The 21,658-nt window shown below is 43.6% G+C and overlaps 1 pseudogene; it reads left to right on the forward strand.

Moving 5' to 3' along the window:
- The window catches only part of LOC106601500 (myosin-1-like), a 41,585-nt pseudogene extending 21,881 nt beyond the window's left edge, over positions 1 to 19,704 (forward strand).
- Positions 19,705 to 21,658: the final 1,954 nt, after the last annotated feature.

A 21,658-nucleotide genomic window follows, 5' to 3' on the forward strand; every position in this document is an offset into this window, starting at 1 on the left:
AAACCACCATAAAGGTTGAGCGATGAAAAAAAACATACACAGACCAAAGAATAATTAGGAATTGATGAATAAAACCCTCTTCTTCAAGTCATTTAACTGAATGTAGATTTGATTATGGTCTCTTCAAATCAAATTGTATTGGTCACATACACATATTTATCAGATGTTATTGCGGGTGTAGCGAAATGCTTGTGTTCCTAGCTCCAACAGTGCAGTAATATCCTCTATGGGCTAGGTGGGACGCTTGCGTCCCACCTACGTAACAGCCACTGGCAGCCTGTGGCGCGATTTTCAAAACCTTAAAAATCCTATTACTTCAATTTCTCAAACATATGACTATTTTACAGCTATTTAAAGACAAGACTCTCGTTAATCTAACCACACTGTCCGATTTCAAAAAGGCTTTACAACGAAAGCAAAACATTAGATTATGTCAGCAGAGTACCAAGCCAGAAATAATCAGACACCCATTTTTCAAGCCAGCATATAATGTCACCAAAACCCAGAAGACAGCTAAATGCAGCACTCACCTTTGATGATCTTCATCAGATGACAACCCTAGGACATTATGTTATACAATACATGCATGTTTTGTTCAATCAAGTTCATATTTATATCAAAAACCAGCTTTTTACATTAGCATGTGACGTTCAGAACTAGCATACCCCCGCAAACTTCCGGGGAATTCGCTAACATTTTACTAAATTACTCACGATAAACGTTCACAAAAAGCATAACAATTATTTTAAGAATTATAGATACAGACCTCCTCTATGCACTCGATATGTCCGATTTTAAAATAGCTTTTTGGTGAAAGCACATTTTGCAATATTCTAAGTACATAGCCCAGGCATCACGGGCTCGCTATTTAGACACCCGGCAAGTTTAGCACTCACCATAATCATATTTACTATTATAAAAGTTTGATTACCTTTTGTTGTCTTCGTCAGAATGCACACCCAGGACTGCTACTTCAATAACAAATGTTGGTTTGGTCCAAAATAATCCATCGTTATATCCGAATAGCGGCGTTTTGTTCGTGCGTTCCAGACACTATCCGAAATAGTAAAGAAGTGTCGCGCGCATGGCGCAATTCGTGACAATAAAATTCTAAATATTCCATTACCGTACTTCGAAGCATGTCAACCGCTGTTTAAAATCAATTTTTACGCCATTTTTCTCGTAGAAAAGCGATAATATTCCGACAGGGAATCTCCTTTTCGGCAAACAGAGGAAAAAATCCCAAAGGCGGGGGCGGTCGGGTCATGCGCATAAGCCCAGTGTCCCTTGATCGGCCACTTGAGAAAGGCGATAATGTGTTTCAGCCTGGGGCTGGAATGACGACATTCTGTTTTTTCCCGGGCTCTGAGCGCCTATGGACGACGTGGGAAGTGTCATGTTAGAGCAGAGATCCTTAGTAAATGATAGAGATGGAAAAGAAGTTCAAGAAATGGTCAGACAGACCACTTCCTGTAAAGGAATCTCTCAGGTTTTGACCTGCCATTTGAGTTCTGTTATACTCACAGACACCATTCAAACAGTTTTAGAAAATGTAGGGTGTTTTCTATCCATATGTAATAAGTATATGCATATCTAGTTACTGGGTAGGAGTGGTAACCAGATTAAATCGGGTATGTTTTTTATCCAGCCGTGTCAATACTGCCCCCTAGCCCTAACAGGTTTTAACTAACAATTCACAACAATACACACTAATCTAAAAGTAAAACAATGGAATTAAGAAATATATAAATATTCGATCGAGCAACGTCGGAGTGGCATTGACTAAAATACAATAGAATAGAATACAGTATATGTCTTGTGACCAATTGCATAGACTATAAAAATGTCAGTTATTTTACTTATCTCATATTCAAATATATGGGCATGTTAAGGCACCATAGTTTAAAAGCAAAATTAAACAAACAACAATCTTACTTCCAAGAAAAACAATACCATTTAATACCTGAGCTATGATATTCTTGGGTGGAATGGTTGTGAAAAACTAGAAAACCCATCACAGTATGTACCCATAAATAACGTCTCATAGCCATTCTTCAGTGTATGTTAGAGACAGCTCTGGATCCAACTTTGAGTGAATACAGACAGATTCCAGGGATAGCTATCTGACAACAGGTTGGCCTCACTGACCTAGACTTTAGGAGACATACAGCTTGATTCTATGCGAGACAGAGTGCAGAAAAATAAAATCCAAAAGCATTTGATTAAAAAGCCAGGCATTATTGGAGAAACATTCATACTCCAGGAGATTAGCTTCCCCTCATACAGAGTTATGTCAGAGGTGTCCACTCATCTTTCATTTATCAAAGAGACATCTGTCAGGAGCTACAATACATCAAAATCATCCACTGCTTTCATCAGTAATGATCATGAATACACAATGACTTTCAAAGATGAAGACATTGTCCACTTACTCTCCACGTATAGATACTGTACATACCAGAATCCCTGTGAATTCCTGAACCTCTCCCCCAGCTCACTCGAATCATAAAATACATTCAAAATTGCATCTCATTAAAGCATCCAAACTCAGAGCTTACTAATGGAAGAAAAAAACATTGTGTGAAGCATAGAGATCAAGGAACACTGTCTGGTTAATCTGACAGGCATGCTGTTAATATGAGATCCTTAAGGATGGAACTCATGACAGATATTCATGTGACTGCAAGAAGAGTTACTAACTGCTAGCATTGGCTCCCTTGTTGTAGTATTGTTCAACAACCAATAGATGGAGACACTTCCTGTGTCTTCAACACGCCCACCCAACACACATCCCCACACAGTGGGAGACAGAGAAAGAGTGAATAAAGTGACATCAAGTTACAATAATCAAGCTATACTTTAATGTGGCAGGCAACAAGCAATCATGCTTAATGCAATCACATCAATGTATTACTCATTGCTATGTAACCTATTGCTGCACACAAATCTTCTTGGAAGTTAATGCAACAGTTCCACCTACAGATAGGTTATAATGTATATGATATGCAGTGGAGGAATAAAAATATAATTTTGTGACCTATTTACTGGTGATTGGTTAACTGGCCACTTCAGTGTACACAAACAGTATCTTCCTGTTACTCGGATGCTTCTCCTTCTCTGCATGTGAACACAAAGAATACAACACTACTTCACATCCCTGCGACAAATGGGTTTTGTTGGATTATGATAAGGTAATAACTTTCGACATCCTATAATTACATTTGAATTAGGATCCTATATTGTGTTATAGCATAAGATATGTAATTCTAAGCCGTATTCTTTTTTTTTTTAAACACAGAGAAATGGAAATGAGAAGTAAACGGCTGCACAGTGTACCTATAAGGAATGAGCAAGAGGAAACTCTCTGAAGTACCTCACTAATGCACAGATGATGATGCTGCAACATTTTGTGAGCATTGTAGGTACAAGGTACCGCGTGGATTATTAAAAGCTTGGTTTTGAACAGCCCTCATCACATTCCGTTCCAACAATTGGCAGCAGCTGTCATTTATATGACATTTGTGGCAGTCCCTGACCCTGTTGAGGAAGGGTTAGTTAATTACAGCTGTGTGACTTTCACTCTGGGTCACATTGACACAGGCTGAGGAAGCAAGTGTGATGATAAACACTCAAAGGCAATGGGGGGGGGGGACATGATGGGGATGCTCTGTATTTGAGGAATTGGACACTCAGTTCAGACAGGTGCTTAGCAGCACTAAATGACAGCTGCAGTGTCTTAATACAGGACATAACACAATGCACTCAATGTTTCCGTTAGTGAATCTTATTTTATATTAGAAAATAATATGCTACGTAAACATCACTGATATCAATTTGCCCAGGTGGCAGGTAGCCTAGTGGTTAGAGTGTGGGCCAGTAACTGAAAGGTTGCTGGATCAAATCCCCATGCTGACAAGGTAAAAATCTGTTGCTCTGCCCCTGAACAAGGTAGTTAACATATTCCCCCGTAGGCTGTCATTGTAAATAAGAATTAGTTTTTAACTGACTGGCCTAGTTAAATAAAGGTTAAATATAAAGATCTGTGTTCACATTTTAGGCCTAAGCCGGCTTGATTTAATAGAACGTCTATGGAAGTGATGAACAATTCTCTCTCCTCCCAGATATAAAATAGTCTCTGATCAAAAGACGAGGATCAAAACCATCACACATTACAGCCCTCTGTGACTGGAGTTGTGCATCCCTGCCCTCTGGCCTTTGCAGAATGCTGTGAACTAGTTAGCAGGAGGACTCGAGACATAAGCATGGTCATATTTCTCCACAAGGACCTAAGGTCAAACTCATCATGTAATGGGTCTGGCTCTTTATAATTGACCCCAAAAGAGCTACTGTGAGTGTGTAATCATTCAACCATCTTAAAATAAAATAAAATGCTGTTATGTGTTTTCAAACTGTCACTCATCAGTCCACCCTTCATACTCCTTACTTAGCACTGTGAGACTCCCCATGCATATTCTAAATGTTCCTTTAATGTATCTCAGCAACCTTGAATATGGACATCTAGAAGCTTGATACCATAATGTGTTAATCTGAAAACCAGCTAGACAACCATTACAGGCCCTTTGAATTCAAAACTGGTAACCTTGCCGTTTATGAGGTACATCCACTAAATATGAAAGCTTATGTCATAGCTAAAGCAATTGTTTGACTACGGATGTAGGATGTTAATTTGAGCTTGTTTGCTACAGCAGGAAAATAATCCAAAAGCAACAAAAAATGTGAATTACACTAAATATACAAAAGTATGTGGACACCCCTTCAAATTAGTGGATTCGTCTATCTCAGCCACACCCGTTGCTGACAGGTGAATAAAAATTCAAGCACACAGCCATGCAATCTCCATAGTCAAACATTGGCAGTAGAATGGCCTTACTGAAGAGCTCAGTGACTTTCAACCTGGCACCATCATAGGATGCCACCTTTCCAACAAGTCAGTTTGTTAAAGGTCTGCCCTGCTAGAGCTGCCCTGGTTAACTGTAAGTGCTGTTATTGTGAAGTGTAAACGTCTAGGAGCAACTACCGCGAAGTGGTAGGCCACAAAGAAAGGGACCGCCAAGTGATGAAGCGCGTAAAAATTGTCTGTCCTCGGTTGCAACACTCACTACCGAGTTCCAAAATGCCTCTGGAGGTAATTTCAGAACAATAACTGTTTATCAGGAGCTTCATGAAATGGATTTCCATGGCCGAGCAGCCATAGACAAGCCTAAGATCACCATGCGCAATGCAAAGCGGCGACTGGAATGGTGTAAAGCTCGCGGCCATTGGACTCTGGAGCAGTGGAAACGTGTTCTCTGGAGTGATGAATCACGCTTCACCATCTGGGTTTGGCTAATCTGGGTTTGGTGGATGCCAGGGGAAGGCTACATGCCCCAATGCATAGTGCCAACTGTAAAGTTTGGTGGAGGAGGAATAATGGTCAAGGGCTGTTTTTCATGGTTCAGGATAGGCCCTTAGTTCCAGTGAAGGGAAATCTTCACGCAACAGCATGCAATAACATTCCAGACGATTCTGCGCTTCCAACTTTGTGGTAACAGTTTGGGGAAGGCACTTTCCTGTTTCAGCATGACAATGCCTCTGCGCACAAAGCGATGTCCATACAGAAATGGTTTGTCGAGATCAGTGTGGAAGAACTTGACTGGCCTGCACAGAGCCCTGACCCCAACCCCATCACACCTTTGGGATGAATTGGAACGCCGACTGCGAGCCAAGCCTAATCGCCGAACATCAGTGCCTGACCTCACTAATGCTCTTGTGGCCGAATGGAAGCAAGTCTCCGCAGCAATGTTCCAACATCTAGTGGAAAGCCTTCCCAGAAGAGTGGAGGCTGTTATAGCAGCAAAGGGGGGACCAACTCCATATTAATGCCCATGATTTGGAATAAGATGTTGGACAAGCAGGTGTCCACATACTTTTGTTCATGTTGTGTTTTATGTGGATTATAATTCATGGACATTATTGTAGGAGTTAATACATTTTTTGTAAGGGACATTTTTCTATGTGGAAATTACAAACTTAAGAAGCCTTTTTAAACCTCAAATACACTACAACTTTTAAATGTCATGCATTGCAGGAAAGTTATCCTGCAACAGGGTGATCAAATTAAGATCTTACAGCTGTAGCAGTAAACAACCTACAGTGTCCTCCACAGAAGATGTAGAATGTTAATCCAAGCTTCTTCCAGTTTATCACGATTCAAAAATGTGACATTATGTCAAGAGAGCTTTGACAGTGATATACTGGTCTAGGAGAAACAGTTTGGATAAGTGACCAGCCACAGAAAACACCAGCTGGTGGCCACATCTGCCTCCTCCAACGGAAGCAGCTGATGGGGACGGATTTGTGTGAATCCCCTCTCAAGCCATAGGACACTGCTGTAACAAAGGTTCACTACAGTTTACACACACAAGGAAACTAGCAAACAAATCAGATGTAATTGAATAAAGATGAGTTGATTTAATTAGTGACACAGATGGTTGAGCGATTTGAGTTCACTCAAACTAATAAACATTTTGTGAAATTACTCCAGGAGCCCACAGGTATCCAAGTCGCAGAACTTGAAGGTTGCTTAGAGGTCATCTGTTCCTCAAGGATATACAACTAGGTTAAGAGGGATTTTGAAGTCACTACCCACTGGGCACAGACATCAATTCACTGTGGCGTGGAAACAATGTTGATTCAACCAGTGTGTACCCAGTGGGTAGTGGGGATTGGGTGATGTAAGGTATACCTTTACAGCCGGAAATACACACAATGACACCTTCACCCTCCAAATTAACACTGCTAATAACACAGTGTATTAACATTTTTACGAATGTCCCCGAATAACAGAAATGCTGTGCTTATTGTAACCTTGAAAATACAATTCATAAAATTGAGATGCATTAATTAGCCTTCTGTACTGTGTGTGAATAGCTAACAGCATGGTTTGACTGTCACGCCCTGACCTTAGAGAGACGTTTTATTCTTCTATTTGGTTAGGTCAGGGTGTGGGGTGGGCATTCTATGTTGTATATTTCTTTGTTTTGACCGAGTAGGGTTCCCAATCAGAGGCAGCTGTCTATCATTCTCTGATTGGGAATCATACTTAGGCAATCATACTTTTCCCACCTGTGTTTTGTGGGTAGTTATTTTCTGTTTAGCTTATGTGCCTGACGGAACTGTGCGTTTTCCCCTTTTGTTATTTTGTTTGAGTGTTTCTTGAAAATAAATATCATGAACACTTACCACGCTGTGTTTTGGTCCACTTCTCCTTCAACTACAAACGACAAGCGCTACAAAACTACCCACCACCAAAGGACCAAGCAGCGTGGTCAGGATGAATGGACCTGGGAGGAAATCCTAGACGGGAAAGGACCCTGGAGGCAGGACGGGGAGTATCGCCGTCCGAAGGAGGAAATAGAGGCAGCGAGAGCAGAACGGCGACGCTATGAGGAACTAGCACGGCAACAACGGAAGCCCGAGAGGCAGCTCCCCCCCAAATTTTTTTTTTTGGGGGGGGCACACGGGGAGATTGGCGAAGTCAGGGTTGAGACCTGAGCCAACTACCCGTGCTTACCGTGGGGAGCATGTGACCAGTCAGGCACCGTGTTATGCTGTGATGCGCACTATATCTCCAGTGCGCATTCATAGCCCGGTGCGCTCTGTGCCTGCGCCCCGCATTTGCCGTGCTACAGTGGGCATTCAGCCAGGACGGATTGTGCCGGCTTAGCGCTCCTGGTCTCCAGTACGCCTCCTCGGTCCAGGATATCCTGCGCCAGCTCTACGCACTGTGTCGCCAGTGCGCCTTCACAGCCCAGTTCGTCCTGTGCCAGCGGCCCGCACTTGCCGGGCTAAAGTGAGCATCCAGTCAGGACAGGTTGTGCCAGCCCTACGCTCCCAACCTCCAGTGCACCTCCACGGCCCAGCATATCCTGCGCCAGCTCTACGCACTGTGTCGCCAGTGCGCCTTCACAGCCCAATTCATCCTGTGCCAGCGCCCCGCACTTGCCGGTCTAAAGTAAGCATCCAGCCAGGACGGGTTGTGCCAGCCCTACACTCCAGACCTCCAGTGCGCCTCCACGGCCCAGTATATCCTGTGCCTGCTCCACGCACCCGGCCTCCAGTGCGTCTCCCCAGTCCGGTGAGACCTGTTCCGGCTCCACGTACGAAGCCTCCAGTGATAATCCATGGCCCGGAGCCTCCAGTGATGATCCATGGCGCGAAGCCTCCAGTGATGATCCATGGCGCGGCGCCTGTAGTGACGATCCATGGCGCGGAACCTCCGGTCCGCACGGTCCCGCAGTCAGGAGCCTCCGGCGACGGTCCGCAGTCAGGAGCCTCCGGCGGCGACGGTCCGCAGTCAAGAGCCTCTGGCGATGGCCCGCAGTCAGGAGCCTCCGGCGGCGACGGTCCGCAGTCAGGAGCCTCCGGCGGCGACGGTCCGCAGTCAGGAGCCTCCGGCGGCGATGGTCCGGAGTCTCTGGCGGTGGTCCGTAGCCTCCGGCGGCGATCCGCGGTCCGGTTCCTCAGGCAACGATCCATGGTCCAGTTGCACAAAAGCGGAGGGATCAGCGAGCGGAGCGGGGGCTACGCCCCAAACCGGACCGCCACCAAGGGTAGATTCCCACCCGAAAATGCATACTTGTATTTTAGTTTTTTAATGATTTTTTAGTTTGTAATTTCCAATTTGAAATGTCAGACTTGATTTGCCCTTATTTATCAACCCCATACAACAATGTCCATAAATTATAATCCACAAAATAATAATTGTTTTATTCCTTGACAGAAATGCTTCTAATCACGAGAGAACCCGTACGATTTCCCAATGATCAGTCAGGGTCAGATCACTGTGGCCAGCATTGACGACAAAGAACAGCTGGTGGCCACAGATGTGAGAAGTAAATTGTTTTGCAATTACTTTCATTAAACATTAATCTTGCGTGTTATAGTAAATGCCAAAGTTTTTCAATTATCTAGGATGCCATTGGCAACTTGGGCTTCAACCATGATGAGAAGTTGGCCATCTACAAGCTGACTGGTGCTGTGATGTATTATGGGAACTTGAATTTCAGGCAGAAGCAGCGTGAGGAACAGGCAGAGCCTGACGGCACTGAGGGTAAGATATCTTAGTTTTCTTAAATGTTTTGGACTTAAATGATCAAATCTCAAGACACACATCATCAGCTCATAACTCATCATATTTATCCACCAGTGGCAGACAAAGTCGCTTTTCTCTTGGGCCTGAACTCTGCTGAATTAGCCCTCTGCTACCCCAGAGTGAAGGTCGGGAATGAATTCGTCACCAAGGGGCAGACAGTTCAACAGGTATTATATTCAACAGGTCAAGTAAATTTAATACACTGCTCAAAAAAATAAAGGGAACACTTATACAACACAATGTAACTCCAAGTCAATCACACTTCTGTGAAATCAAACTGTCCACTTAGGAAGCAACACTGATTGACAATACATTTCACATGCTGTTGTGCAAATGGAATAGACAACAGGTGGAAATTATAGGCAATAAGCAAGACACCCCCAATAAAGGAGTGGTTCTGCAGGTGGTGACCACAGACCACTTCTCAGTTCCTATGCTTCCTGGCTGATGTTTTGGTCACTTTTGAATGCTGGCGGTGCTTTCACTCTAGTGGTAGCATGAGACGGAGTCTACAACCCACACAAGTGGCTCAGGTAGTGCAGCTCATCCAGGATGGCACATCAATGCGAGCTGTGGCAAGAAGGTTTGCTGTGTCTGTCAGCGTAGTGTCCAGAGCATGGAGGCGCTACCAGGAGACAGGCCAGTACATCAGGAGACGTGGAGGAGGCCGTAGGAGGGCAACAACCCAGCAGCAGGACCGCTACCTCCGCCTTTGTGCAAGGAGGAGCAGGAGAAGCACTGCCAGAGCCCTGCAAAATGACCTCCAGCAGGCCACAAATGTGCATGTGTCTGCTCAAACGGTCAGAAACAGACTATATGAGGTTTGTATTAGGGCCCGACGTCCACAGGTGGGGGTTGTGCTTACAGCCCAACACCGTGCAGGACGTTTGGCATTTGCCAGAGAACACCAAGATTGGCAAATTCACCACTGGGGCCCTGTGCTCTTCACAGATGAAAGCAGGTTCACACTGAGCACATGTGACAGACGTGACAGAGTCTGGAGACGCCGTGGAGAACGTTCTGCTGCCTGCAACATCCTCCAGCATGACCGGTTTGGCGGTGGGTCAGTCATGGTGTGGGGTGGCATTTCTTTGGGGGGCCGTACAGCCCTCCATGTGCTCGCCAGAGGTAGCCTGACTGCCAATAGGTACCGAGATGAGATCTTCAGACCCCTTGTGCGACCATATGCTGGTGCGGTTGGCCCTGGGTTCCTCCTAATGCAAGACAATGCTAGACCTCATGTGGCTGGAGTGTGTCAGCAGTTCCTGCAAGAGGAAGGCATTGATGCTATGGACTGGCCCGCCGTTCCCCAGACCTGAATCCAGTTGAGCACATCTGGGACATCATGTCTCGCTCCATCCACCAACGCCACATTACACCAGACTGTCCAGGAGTTGGAGGATGCTTCAGTCCAGGTCTGGGAGGAGATCCCTCAGGAGACCATCCGCCACCTCATCAGGAGCATGCCCAGGCGTTGTAGGGAGGTCATACAGGCACGTGGCGGCCACACACACTACTGAGCCTCATTTTGACTTGTTTTAAGGACATTACATCAAAGTTGGATCAGCCTGTAGTGTGGTTTTCCACTTTAATTTTGAGTGTGACTCCAAATCCAGACCTCCATGGGTTGATAAATTGGATTTCCATTGATTATTTTTGTGTGAATTTGTTGTCAGCACATTCAACTATGTAAAGAGAAAAGTTTTTAAAATGATTTCTTTCATTCAGATCTAGGATGTGTTGTTTAAGTGTTCCCTTTATTTTTTTGAGCAGTATATTATGTTGACTGTTTTCATCATTATTCATTACATGCTGTTTAGGTAGTCAATTCAGTTGGCGCCCTGGCAAAGTCCATCTATGAGAAGATGTTCTTATGGATGGTCATCAGAATAAACGAGATGCTCGATACGAAGCAGGCAAGACAATTCTATATAGGAGTGTTGGACATCGCTGGGTTTGAAATCTTTGATGTAAGTTAATTACTTTATACTTATCTTTCTAAAATGTATTTTAAAACATCATTAAGCAACCTTAAATGCAGCTATGTTAAGACTGCCACCTTCAGTGGCCAACAACCATATAAATGGTTTGATTTTTTTTACTCAGTACAACAGCTTGGAGCAGCTCTGCATTAACTTCACTAATGAGAAACTACAACAGTTTTTTTAACCACACCATGTTTGTGCTGGAACAAGAGGAATACAAGAAAGAGGGAATAGACTGGGAGTTTATTGACTTTGGTATGGACTTGGCTGCCTGCATTGAGCTTATTGAGAAGGTATGTTAAAAACCCACTTTCAGTCATTTGACAATGTAATTTTTTATCAATACCCATACCTCAAGTAAGAATTATTTCATCAACAGCCATTGGGCAGCTTCTCCATCCTTGAAGAGGAGTGTATGTTCCCTAAGTCAACAGACACTTCTTTCAAGAACAAACTCTACGACCAGCATCTTGGAAAGAACCAAGCTTTCCAAAAGCCAAAGATTGACAAAGGCAAACCTGAGGCCCACTTCACCCTGGTGCACTATGCTGGTAATGTGGACTACAGTCTCACTGGCTGGACAAGAACAAGGACCCGTTGAATGAATCTGTTGTGCAGCTGTACCAGAAGTTACCAGTCAAACTGCTGGCTTTACTGTATGCCTCCTTTGCAGCTGGTGATGCAGGTAGTATGCACGTCATATCCCACTGGGCACAGACGTCAATTCAACAGCTATTTCACATCGGTTCAATGCAATTTCATTGACATGACATAGAAATAACATTGATTACAATCAGTGTGTGCCCAGTGGGATGGTAATTAGTAAATTCTACATTGATTGTCATTTGTTGGTACAGTAAATGTCCCTTCTTTATGAAGATGCTGGTGGTGGCGAGAAAAAGAAAGGAGGGAAGAAGCAGAAAGGTGGCTCTTTCCAGACGGTCTCTGCTGTTTTCAGGGTACATTAATACCTAATCAGTATATTCAACTCATGTGACATTTATATCAACTAATATCTAAGGAGATGTGTAATACTAACGACAATACTCTTCTCCACAGGAAAATCTTGGCAAGTTAATGACCAACTTGAGGAGCACTCACCCTCACTTTGTGCGTTGCCTGATTCCTAATGAAGTAAAGACACCAGGTACTGCTCTGCTGACAGATAACTATTCTTGTTAGAAGTCAAACAAAGATCTTACCACAGGACTTTACAGAGGAAAACACTGAAAAGATTAGATTTGTGACATTAATTGAGGAAGCTGCTATACGTGACAAAAATATGGCTCTATTGTCATGTGTGTGATGTTTTCATTCATTTCTATTGAATACAGGTATTATGGATAATCATCTGGTTATTCATCAGCTGCACTGTGACAGTATGCTGGAGGGTATCAGGATATGCAGGAAGGGGTTCCCAAGCAGGATTATACATGCTGACTTCAAGCAGAGGTAAACCTTTATTCTCATTTAACTAGCACAAGATTCATTTGGTAGTTAAATAATATCTTATGCCTGCCATTGCATCTTCTGTAATCTGACAGATACAGAATATTGAATGCCAGTGTTATCCCAGAGGGATAGTTCATCGGTGTCAAGAAAGCTTTAGAGAAGCTTCTTGGATCAATTGATGTCGATCACACGCAATATTAGTTTGGACATACCAAGGTGAGGATCCAATTACTTTATAAACATGCTCTTGTCAGCAAAACCACACAGCAGTCACTCTGTTGATTTTCACATGGTGTTTATACAGTGCCCTCTGTAATTATTGGGACAGTCAAGCATTTTCTTATTTTGGCTCTATACTCCAACTCTCGATTTGAAATAATTTAGAAATTACAGCACTTTTTGTACACTTTTCTCCCCCATGTTAGGGGACCAAAGGTATTGGGACAAATTCACTTGTGTATTAAAGTAGTCAAAAGTGTTGTATTTAGTCCCATATTTCTAGCACGCAATGACTACATCAAGCCTGTGACAATTTGTTGGCTGCATTTGTGTAACAGCTGTCTTCAAAAATGGACCAAGGCGCAGCGGGAATGTGGATACTCATAGTTTAATTCCAAACACAAGTAAAGCATCCACAGGGAAAACAATAAACAGTACTCACGCAGACAGGAACAGTTTTGCAGGCACACAACACGCAGTGCAAAAACAACTACCCACAACCCCAAAGAAAAACACACACTCCTATATAGGACTCCCAATCAAAGGCAACTCAACACACCTGCCTTCAATTGGGAGTCCAATCACCCACACAACATTTAACAAACACAAACCCCCTGCCACATCCTGACCAAGACTAACACAATTACGCCCTCTGCTGGTCAGGACGTGACAATTTGCTGTTTGTTTTGGTTGTGTTTCAGATTATTTTGTGCCCAATAGAAATACATGGTAAATAATGTATGTCATTTTAAACACTTCTAAGAAAAAGTGTCACTGTCCCAATAATTACAGAGGGCACTGTATATACACATACAGTATGTCAACAGCATCTGTGTTTCAGTAATCCATGTTATCGCAGGTCTTTTTAAAGCCGGTCTGCTGGGCACTCTTGAGGAGTTGCGAGATGAAAAACTGGGCTCTCTGGTGACTGGCACTCAAGCATTGTGCCGTGGGTACCTCATGAGAAAATAATTTTCTCAGCTGGCTATAAAGAAGTAAGACAACCCATCAATCTTTAAAAGAAAGTACATGCTTAGAACGTTAGAACTGGTCAATAATATGGCATTACAATTACCTCTTTTTCAGAGAATGTGTGTTCATTCTGCAATAAAACCTCTGCTTATTCATGAACGTGAAACACTGGCCATGGATGAAGCTGTACTTCAAGATCAAGCCCCTTCTGAAGAGTGCAGAGAGTGAGAAGGAGGTGGAGAAGATGAAGGAGGACTTTGTCACATGTAAGGAGGACCTGGCAGAGGCAGAGGTCAAGAAAGGAACTGGTGGAGAAGATGGCTTCTCTGTTCGCGGAGGAACAAAACCTCATGTCACAAGTTCAATCTGTAAGTGCTATTAGAATTGTCAACATGAACTCTTTGCTTTTAAACAGACAGTCATTGTTGTAGTCACCTGAGGGGTCCTGTTATATCAGGTTGTTCATTGTAGTGTTTTAAGTGTTCCATTAGACAGACACATTGACTGGACTATCGGTTTTCCTAGGATTCTGAAACTCTTTCGGATGCAGAGGAGAGATGTGAGGCTTTCATTAAAAGCAAAATACAGCTTGAAGCCAAACTGAAAGAGTTGACCGAGAGCCTGGATGATGAAGACGAAATCAATTCTGAGCTGACTGCCAATAAGAGGAAGCTGGAGGATGAGTGCTTTGAGCTGAAGAAAGATATTGATAGCTTAGAGCTCACCTTGGCCAAAGTGGAGAAGCAAGCCACTGAAAACAAGGTTTGCATTTTTATATAGAAGTTGCAGTATCCATCATCCTCTTTGCAGGTATTTTACTAACATCACTATGCCATTGCAGGTTAAAAACCTAACAAAGGAGATGTCTGGTCAGGATGAGAGACTTCAAGTTGACCAAGGAGAAGAAAGGCCTCCAAGAGGCACATCAGCAGACTCTTGATGATCTCCAGGCAGAGGAGGACAAACTCAACACTGACAAAAGCTAAGCTTGAAAAACAAGTGGATGATGTGAGTAACACCTTATCAGTAAAAAAAAAAGCATTGCATTGTAATGATTTAACTTAATTCTATCGCTACTTGTTTTCATGCCACAGCTTGAGGGTTCTCTGGAGCAAGAGAAGACGATTCGCATGGACCTTGAGAGAGCCAAGAGAAAGCTTGAGTGTGATGTGAAACTGACACATGAAGCCATAATGGATCTGGAGAATGGAAAGCAGCAGTCAGATGAAAAACTTAAGTAAAATCAGAAACTGCTGAAGTAATAACCAAGATTTCCTCTGTTGTGGTCAAATGTACTCAGTATATTTCCCCTTTGTAGGAAAGACTTTGAAACAGCCCAGCTGCAGAGCAAAATTGAGGATGAACTAACACTGAGCTCTCAGCTTCAAAAGAAGATTAAGGAACACAATGTAATATAGTAAAACATGAAATATCTTTCAAATTATTAACACAAACTTCTTTGATTTAAAATGGTATTACATTTACATTTAAGTCATTTAGCGACTTACAAATTGGTGCATTCACCTTATAATATCCCGTGGAACAACCACTTTACAATAGTGCATCTAAATCTTTTAGGGGGGGGGGGGGGGTTAGAAGGATTACTTTATCCTATCCTAGGTATTCCTTAAAGAGGTGGGGTTTCAGGTGTCTCCGGAAGGTGGTGATTGACTCCGCTGTCCTGGCGTCGTGAGGGAGCTTGTTCCACCATTGGGGTGCCAGAGCAGCGAACAGTTTTGACTGGGCTGAGCGGGAACTGTGCTTCCTCAGAGGTAGGGAGGCGAGCAGGCCAGAGGTGGATGAACGCAGTGCCCTTGTTTGAGTGTAGGGCCTGATCAGAGCCTGAAGGTACGGAGGTGCCGTTCCCCTCACAGCTCCGTAGGCAAGCACCATGGTCTTGTAGCGGATGCGAGCTTCGACTGGAAGCCAGTGGAGAGAGCGGAGGAGCGGGGTGACGTGAGAGAACTTGGGAAGGTTGAACACCAGACGGGCTGCGGCGTTCTGGATGAGTTGGAGGGGTTTAATGGCACAGGCAGGGAGCCCAGCCAACAACGAGTTGCAGTAATCCAGACGGGAGATGACAAGTGCCTGGATTAGGACCTGCGCCGCTTCCTGTGTGAGGCAGGGTCGTACTCTGCGAATGTTGTAGAGCATGAACCTACAGGATCGGGTCACCGCCTTGATGTTAGTGGAGAACGACAGGGTGTTGTCCAGGGTCACGCCGAGGCTCTTAGCACTCTGGGAGGAGGACACAAGGGAGTTGTCAACCGTGATGGCGAGATCATGGAACGGGCAGTCCTTCCCCGGGATGAAGAGCAGCTCCGTCTTGCCGAGGTTCAGCTTGAGGTGGTGATCCGTCATCCACACTGATATGTCTGCCAGACATGCAGAGATGCGATTCGCCACCTGGTTGTCAGAAGGGGGAAAGGAGAAGATTAATTGTGTGTCATCTGCATAGCAATGATATGAGAGACCATGTGAGGATATGACAGAGCCAAGTGACTTGGTGTATAGCGAGAATAGGAGTGGGCCTAGAACAGAGCCCTGGGGGACACCAGTGGTGAGAGCACGTGGTGCGGAGACAGAATCTCGCCACGCCACCTGGTAGGAGCGACCTGTCAGGTAGGACGCAATCCAAGCGTGGGCCGCGCCGGAGATGCCCAGCTCGGAGAGGGTGGAGAGGAGGATCTGATGGTTCACGGTATCAAAGGCAGCAGATAGGTCTAGAAGGATGAGAGCAGAGGAGAGAGAGTTAGCTTTAGCAGTGCAGTCTCAGTTGAATGCCCAGTCTTGAAACCTGACTGATTAGGATCAAGAAGGTCATTCTGAGAGAGATAGCAAGAGAGCTGGCCAAGGACGGCACGTTCAAGAGTTTTGGAGAGAAAGGAAAGAAGGGATACTGGTCTGTAGTTGTTGACATCGGAGGGATCGAGTGTAGGTTTTTTCAGAAGGGGTGCAACTCTCGCTCTCTTGAAGACAGAAGGGACGTAGCCAGCGGTCAAGGATGAGTTGATGAGCGAGGTGAGGTAGGGGAGAAGGTCTCCGGAAATGGTCTGGAGAAGAGAGGAGGGGATAGGGTCAAGTGGGCAGGTTGTTGGGCGGCCGGCCGTCACAAGACGCGAGATTTCATTTGGAGAGAGAGGGGAGAAAGAGGTCAAAGCACAGGGTAGGGCAGTGTGAGCAGGACCAGCGGTGTCGTTTGAGAGGCCAAGTAATTGCCAACTTTTTATAGATGTTCTACTTGTTTTCCATAAGTTACCCTATGCATGACAATGAAAAATGATTGGTCTCACTTTCCTCAGGAAAAAGCTTGCCCAACGTCTCCAAGAGGCTGAGGAACAAATTGAAGCGGTGAACACAAAATGGGCTTCACTGGAAAAGACTAAGCAGAGACTGCAGAGTGAAATGGAGGATCTCATGGTTGATGTGGGGAGATCAAATAGTATGGCTGCTAACCTTGATAAGAAACAGAAACTTTGACAAGGCAATATAACAGTTTTTTTTTATGTATTAATGACGATACTCATTAATCATTACACGGTTTTAGATTCTAGTTGACTGGAAGGAGAAGTATGAGGAGTCACAGTCGGAGCTGGAAAGTGCTCAGAAAGAATCTCGATCAAAAACCACAGATCTTTTCAAAATGAAAAACTCATTTGAAGAAGCTCTGGATCATCTGGAACTTCTCAAAAGGGAGAATAAAAACCTACAACGTAAGTCCAATTCATGAAACGTGACAATCCATTACGTAATAGTCACAACACATAATGACCTTAAGGTTTTACAATATAAAATGACCTGATATTGGCTTTTGACATGTACTGTAGGGCTTTCAAAATACAGAGGAGATATCAGACCGGACGGAGCAAATTGGTGAGAGTGGAAAGAGTGTCCATGAACTGGAGAAAGTCAGAAAACAAGTGGAAACAGAGAAAAGTGAGATGCAATCTGCACTAGAGGAAGCAGAGGTAAAACATTTATATCAAAAACAAACTCAACAAACACAATGTTAAAAAAATTAACACAATTAAACCAAATCAAAAGATTTTAAGGTTTACAATAATCAATATGCATTTTCTTTTTTAAGGCTTCTGCAGAGCATGAGGAATCTAAGATCCTCTGTGCCCAGCTGGGGTTGAACCAGGTGAAGTATGGGGTGGACAGGAAGCTTGCTGACATGGATGAGGAGATTGACCAGTTGAAGAGAAACAGCCAGAGTTATTGATTCCATGCAGACCAATCTGGACTCTGAGGTCAGGAGCAGGAATGATGCCCTGCGAGTTAAGAAGAAGATGGAGGGAGACCTCAATGAGATGGAGATTCAGCTGAGCCATGCTAATAGCCAGGCTGCGGAAGCCCAGAAACAACTGAGGAATGTCCAGGGACAGCTCAAGGTGAGCTGTTACAAACAGCGCTGATGCGTTTTGCAACATTAAGATGGTGTGTATACAGTACTTAAAAGCCATTGATAGCCATGGATGTGACAGTAGGTTACATTGATTTGCAAATGAGTGCCTAGGGTTTCAGTCAAAGTTGATCATTAAACCATTCCAGGATGCCCAATTGCACCTTGATGATACTGTCAGAGGACAGGATGATATGAAGGAGCAGGTCACCATGGTGGAGTGCAGGACCATCCTGATGCATGCTGAGATTGAGGAACTCAGAGAAGCCCTTGAGCAGACAGAGAGGCCGCAAAGTGGCCGAGCAGGAGCTTGTTGAAGCTAGTGAACGAGCAGGGCTTCTCTACTCCCAGGATGGTTGTGTGATATGATTCATTAATCCTGACAGTTTACTCACTTTACAATTGAACTAAACCTCTCTATTCCAAATAGAACACCTTTTGAACACTAAGAAGAAGCTTGACACAGACATAACTCAACTTCAAGGAGAAGTGGAAGATGCTGTTCAAGAGGAAAGAAACGCAGAGGACAAGGCCAAGAAAGCATTTACTGATGTAAGTTCTACAGTTCACAAGCTGTCTCTTTAACACAAACTTCCGCAAGCTAAATGAGTTTCTTTCAAATCTTGTCCCATTCTCAGGCTGCCATGATGGCAGAGGAGCTGAAGAAGGAGCAGGACATGAGTGGTCACCTGGAGAGGATGAAGAAGAACCTGGAGATCACCGCCAAGGACGTGCAGTACCGTCTAGATGAAGCAGAGAATATTGCCATGAAGGGTGGAAAGAAGCAACTCCAGAAACTGGAGGGCAGGGTATGTAGCAAAGGTAATTATAATACTGTATTGCATACTGATTTAAAAAACGTTGCAAAAACCTTGTCTATTATCTAGGTCCGTGATCTGGAAAATGAGCTTGAGGCTGAGAACAGGAGGTTGATGCTATCAAAGGAGTTCTTAAATATGAGAGGAGGGTGAAAGAGCTCACCGATCAGGTAAGAAATAAGAACGTATTAATGTACTGTATAATCAGGAGGTAAAGTCATATTGTCACCAACATTTTAACAGATATGTATTTATTTTCCATTCTAGTTTCAAATGAAATTGCAATCCACTTATCGCATTGTCCTGAACCTTTTTTGAAAAAAAACTGTCATCTGTGATTTCTTACAGACTGAGGAAGACAAGAAGAATGTTACTAGACTTCAGGATTTGGTGAATAAATTACCGATCAAAGTGAAGGCTTACAAAAGACAGTCTGAGGAAGATGTAAGCAAACCATATACCAAGGACCATTCTCCACTAGATTTTGAGTATTAAAGTGAAGGTTGGGCTCTGGCTGCAATAATTAATGTAGGCTAACCTACACTGCATCTTATTCAATTTCAGGAGGAGCAAGCTCATGTTCATATGGCCAAATTCAGAAAGGTGCAGGATGAGCTGGAAGAGGCTAACGAGCGTGCTGACATAGCTGAGTCTCAGGTTAACAAGATTAGAACCGCAACATGGGAACAAAGGTATTGATATGTTTGAAGTATAGAGTTTTGTTTTGAGTTCCAATTCAACAGAGATAATGGCCTTGTCCCTTCCAATCGTAAACACTAGAGGGTACTCTGTGAGTGTAGAGAGAGAAAGATGCGAAGCAAGACATCTTACTCCGCCTGAAATCTGTCCACGAAAATAAGCCCACCATGTGAACAATTTGGAGTGTCAAATTTGATCAACAAAATGTTTTCTTGCTAATTTGCTACGTGAGGTTTATTTGATCTAATAGACTGATATACAGTCAAAAGTTTGGACACCGACTCATTCAAGGGTTGTTCTTTATTTTTACTATATTCTACATTGTAGAATAATAGTGAAGACATCAACACCATGAAATAACACATATGGAATCATGTAGTAACCAACAAAGTGTTAAACAAATATATTTGAGATTGTTCAAAGTAGCTACCCTTTGCCTTGATGACAGCTTTGCACGCTCTTGGCATTCTCTCAACCAGCTTCATGAGGTAATCACCTGGAATGCATTTCAATTAAAAGGTATACCTTGTTAAAAGTGAACTTGTTGAATTTCTTTCCTTTTTAATGCATTTGAGCCAATCAGTTGTGTTGTGACAAGGTAGGGGTGGTATACAGAAGATAGCCCTATTTGGTAAAAGACCAAATCCATATTATGGCAAGAACAGCTCAAATAAGCAAAGAGAAATTACAGTCATTACTTTAAGACAAGAAGGTCAGTCAATCCTGAAACTTTCAAGAACTTTTCACATTTCTTAAAGTGCAGTCGCAAAAACCATCAACCATATGATGAAACTGGCTCTCATGAGGACCACCACAGGAAAGGAAAACCCAGAGTTTCCTCTGCTGCAGAGGATACGTTCATTAGAGTTACCAGCCTCAGAAATTGCAGCCCAAATAAATGCTTCACAGAGTTTAAGTAACAGATACATCAACTGTTCAGAGGAGACTGTGTGAATCAGGCCTTCGTGGTCGAATTGCTGCAAAGAAACCACTACCAAAGGACACCAATAATAAGAAGAGACTTGCTTGGGCCAAGAAACACGAGCAATGGACATTAGACAGGTGGAAATGTGTCCTTTGGTCTGATGAGTCCAAATTGAAGATTTTTGGTTCCAACCTCCGTGTCTTTGTGAGACGCGTGTGGTTCCCACCGTGGAGGGGGAGGTATGATGGTGAGGGAGTGCTTGCTGGTGACACTGTCTGTGATTTATTTAGAATTCAAGGCACACTTAACCAGCATGGCTACCACAGCATTCTGTCTGCAGCAATACGTCATCCCATCTGGTTTGGGCTTAGTGGGACTATCATTTGTTTTTCAACAGGACAATGACTCAACACACCTCCAGGCTGTGTAAGGGCTATTTGACCAAGAAGAAGAGTGATGGAGTGCTGCATCAGATGACCTGGCCTCCACAATCACCTGACCTCAACCCAATTGAGATGATTTGAGATAAGTTGGACCGCAGACTGAAGGAAAAGCGGCCAACGAGTGCTCAGCATATGTGGGAATTTCTTCAAGACTGTTGGAAAAGCATTCCAGGTGAAGCTGATTGAGATAATGCCAAGAGTGTGCAAAGCTGTCATCAAGGCAAAGGGTTGCCAAAATATATTTAGAATTGTTTAACACTATTTTGCTTACTAGATGATTCCATGTGTTATTTCATGGTTTTGATGTCTTCACTATTATTCTTCAATGTAGAAAATAGTAAAAATAAAGAAAAACCCTTGAATGAGTAGGGGTGTCCAAACTTTTGACGGGTACTGTAAGTGGACGCATGTGGCATTACGGAAACTTTGAAAAAAATGACCGTCAGAGTTGTTCCTGTTGTCATTGAGATAGAGGCTTAATCATGGATATAACTTGTTTTAGCATGGGCATTGCCATTGAGGGCAAAAAAGTAAGAGATAAGAAAAACAAATTATGAAAGAGCAGCAGTAAATAACAGTAGCAGGG

Source organism: Salmo salar, chromosome 03, assembly GCF_965601325.2.
Source record: "Salmo salar chromosome 03, fSalSal1, whole genome shotgun sequence".
Lineage (NCBI taxonomy): Eukaryota > Metazoa > Chordata > Actinopteri > Salmoniformes > Salmonidae > Salmo > Salmo salar.